The sequence below is a fragment of the Microtus ochrogaster genome, unplaced genomic scaffold, assembly GCF_000317375.1.
Source record: "Microtus ochrogaster isolate Prairie Vole_2 unplaced genomic scaffold, MicOch1.0 UNK73, whole genome shotgun sequence".
Lineage (NCBI taxonomy): Eukaryota > Metazoa > Chordata > Mammalia > Rodentia > Cricetidae > Microtus > Microtus ochrogaster.
This window is the reverse complement of record NW_004949171.1, coordinates 262,945-266,699: the sequence shown is the minus strand read 5'-3', so window position 1 is coordinate 266,699 and position 3,755 is coordinate 262,945. Positions and strand designations below refer to the sequence as shown.

The following is a 3,755-nucleotide window of genomic DNA, read 5'->3' as shown; positions in this document are numbered from 1 at the left end:
TGGGAATATACCCAAGAGATGCCCTATCAAACGACAAGAGCATTTGTTCAACTATGTTCATAGCAGTATTTTTTGTAATAGCCAGAACCTGGAAACAACCTAGAAAATTGGGAATCAAGCTACCTCAGGATCCAGCTATGCCAATCTCTGGCATATACCCAAAGGATGATCAATCGTTCCACAATTGTTTATAGTAGTGTTATTCCTTATAGCCAGAAACACTAGATGCTCTTTACACAGTTAAGCACTGGGCTGAGCTCTGAGAATCCTGTGAAGAGAAGGAAGAAGGATTGTATGAGTTAGAGATGGTGGGGGGTAGGCTAAGGTCATCACAAGAGAACCCACAGAAACATAACCTAAGCTCATAGGAGATCACAGACTAGACTGGCATCTATGGAGTCTGCATGGGACTGACCTAGGCCATTTACATATGTGTGACAGTTGTTGAGCTTGAGCTACTTGTGGGACTCCTAGTGGTGGGAGCAGGGCCTGTCCCTAAGACTTTGCCCGGCTTCCAGGAACCCATTCCTCATACTGGGTTGCCTTGCCCAGTCTTAATACAAGGGGATGAGCTTAGTCCAACCTCAACTTGACATGCCCTGCTTTCTAAAAATCGTGTTTATCTTTTCTTATTTATTTTACATACTGAACACAGTTCCCCCTCCCTCCTCTTCTCCCACATCCTCCCATGCCTCCCTTTCACACACCCCGTCCATCCACTCCTCCTCTGTCTCTTCCATTCAGATGGGACAAGGCCTCCCCTGGGAATCAACAACGTATGGCACATCAAGTTGAGGCAGGACCAATCTCCTCCCCCACTGCACCAAGACTGAACAAGGCATCCCACCATAGTGAATAGGCTCCAAAGAGCCAGCCTATGCATCAGGGACTGGTCCTGGTCCCACTGCTAGGGACCCCATAAAAGACCAAGCTACACAACTGTCTCACACATGCAGAGGGCCCAGATCAGTTTCATATGAGCTCCCAGCTGTCTGTCTATAGTCCGTGAGCTCTCACAAGCTCAGGTCAGCAGTCTCTGTGGGTTTCCCCATCATGAACTTGAAAACCGCTTGCTTATAAAACCTCTCCATCCTCTCCTCAACTGGACTCCTGGAGCTTGGTCCAGTGCTTGGCCATTTATCTTTACATCTGTTTCCATCAGGTACTGGACGAAAGCTCCATGATGACAGTTAGGGTAGTCTCCAACCTGATTACCAGGGAAGGCCAGTTCAGGCACTCTCTTAACTCTTACCAGGAGTCTTAGCTGGGGTCACCCTTGTGGACTCCTGGGAGTTTCCTTGGCACCAGGTTTCTCCCCCAACCCCACAATGACCCCCTCTATCAAGATGTCTCTGCCACTATTCTCCCCCTCCTTCCCACTGCCAACTGAACCATCCTGATCCCTCATGTTCCCATCCCCAAATCCCCTCCCCTCTACATCCCTGGTCCCAATTTACCCAGGACATTCCATCTACCTCCTCTTGCCAGGAAGATCCATGTATCCCTCTCAGGGTCCTCCTTGTGATCTGAGTACTGTAGCCTGATCATTCTTTGCTTTACATATAATATCCCCTTATGAGTGAGTACATACCATGTTTGTCTTTCTGGGTCTGGTTTATTCCACTCAGGATGATTTTTTTCTACTTCCAGCCAATTGCCTGCAAATAACATGATGCCATTGTTCTTTTCCACTCAATAATACTCCATAGTGTAGATACATATACTGTATTTTCTTTATTCATTCTTTTGTTGAGGGGCAACTAGGTTGTTTTCAGGTTCTGGCTATTACAAATAATGCTACTATGAACATAGTTGGGCAAGTGTCCTTGTGGTATGGTCGAGTATCCTTAGGGTATATGCTGAAGAGTGGTATCATGTATCTTGAAGTAGATTGATTTACAGTTTTCTGAGAAATCACCATACTGATTTCCAAAGTGACTGTACAAGTTTGCGCTCCCATCAGCAGTGAAGGAGTGTTCCTTTTACTCTACATCCTGTCCAACATAGATTGTCATTACCATTTTTGATCTTGGCCATTCTGACTGGTGTAAGATGATATCTCAGAGTCATTTGATTTGCATTTTCCTGATAGCTAAGCATGTTGAGTCTTTCTTTAAGTGTATCTTGGACACACCATGCTTTGTTGACTGCCATTGGAGGCCTGTTCCTTTCTGAACAGAAACAGAAGAGGATGTATTGGGGGGTTTAAAGGGGAGGGAATTGGAGGAGTTGAGGGAGGGGAAGCTGCAATCAGGATGTAAAATAAATGAATAATATTTTCAACAAATGTTCCACAGCATAAACAAATGTAACACATCGTTTATTTTTTAAAAAATATTTATTTAGGGCTGGAGAAATGGCTCAGTGGTTAAGAGCATTACCTGCTCTTCCAAAGGTCCTGAGTTCAATTCCCGGCAACCATATGGTAGCTCACAAACATCTGTAATGAGGTCTGGTACCCTCTTCTGGCCTGCAGACATACACATAGACAGAATATTGTATCCATAATGAATAAATGAATAAATAAATAAAAATTACAAAAATATTTATTAATTATGTGGAGTGTTCTGCCTACATGTATTCCTGCAGGTCAGAAGAGGGCACCAGATCTCATTACAGATAGTTGTAAACCACTATGTGGTTGCTGGAAATTTAGGACCTCTGGAAGAGCAGCCAGTGCTCTTAACCACTGAGACATCTCTTCAGCCCTTAAATGAATAAATTTATTTAATAATAAAAAAAATTTAACAGTCAAACATGACACAATAAAATATAAGATGAAGCAAAACCTCTCATATTGAAGTTAGACATGGAAAAGGGTAAAAGAGTCCCAAAAGCAGACAAAAGAGTCAGAGATGCATTCCTTCTGATATCCAGGAGTCCCATAAAAATCCTAAGCTAATAGCTATAATGCATAAATGGAGGTGGAGCTTTTCTTCTGTCTAGACTACCCGGTTCCAAAGAAACACATGAAAGTTTATATTAATTGCAGAATGTTTGGCTCATCGCTCAGGTTTATTATTTACTAGCTCTTACAACTTAAAATAATCCATTTCTATTAATCTGTATTTTGTCAAATGGCTTTTCCTGTCCTCTAACATCCTGTTTTCCCAGCAACTGCCTGACTCTGCCCTCTTCTTTCTTTATTTTCAGTTTGGTTTTCTAACCTAGTCTTATTCTGTTTTGCTATAGGCCAAATCAGCTTTATTATCAACCAATGTGAGTAATACATATACACAGTATACAGGAGGGTTATCCCACAGCAATAATATATAAGTAGAGGACCTCGTATAAAACCATGTAGGCCCTGTGCTTGTTGCTTCAGTCTCTGTGAGCTCATATGTGCCTTGATTAGATAATTCAGAGGGCTTGTTTTTCTGGTATCTTCCACTCCTTTTGAGTCTTAAGATCTTTCCACCTCTTCTTCCAACTAATTTTTTTGAGGGGAAGGATTTGATTGAACCTCCAATTTAGATTCTCTTTCTACATAATATCTGGGTGTGGGTTTCTGCATCTGTTCTGATCTGCTGCCTGAGGAAACCTCTTTGATGATGATTGGATAGGGCACTGATCTGAAAACAGCAGAATATCATTAGGAATCATTTAATTAATTATTTTTTTGTAATAGATCAGTCATGTTTGATTTTAGTCTAGATCTTTGGGCTATATAGTTTCTAATTCAGAGTTTTCTAAACCGTGTTGGGTATAAATTACTTCTTGTGGAGTGGACCTTAAGTCAAACCAGACATTGATTG

At 41.9% G+C, this 3,755-nt stretch overlaps 1 pseudogene; it reads right to left on the bottom strand.

The window, feature by feature from the left end:
* LOC101992836 overlaps positions 1-2,037 on the bottom strand; it is an 8,127-nt pseudogene extending 6,090 nt beyond the window's left edge.
* Positions 2,038-3,755: the final 1,718 nt, after the last annotated feature.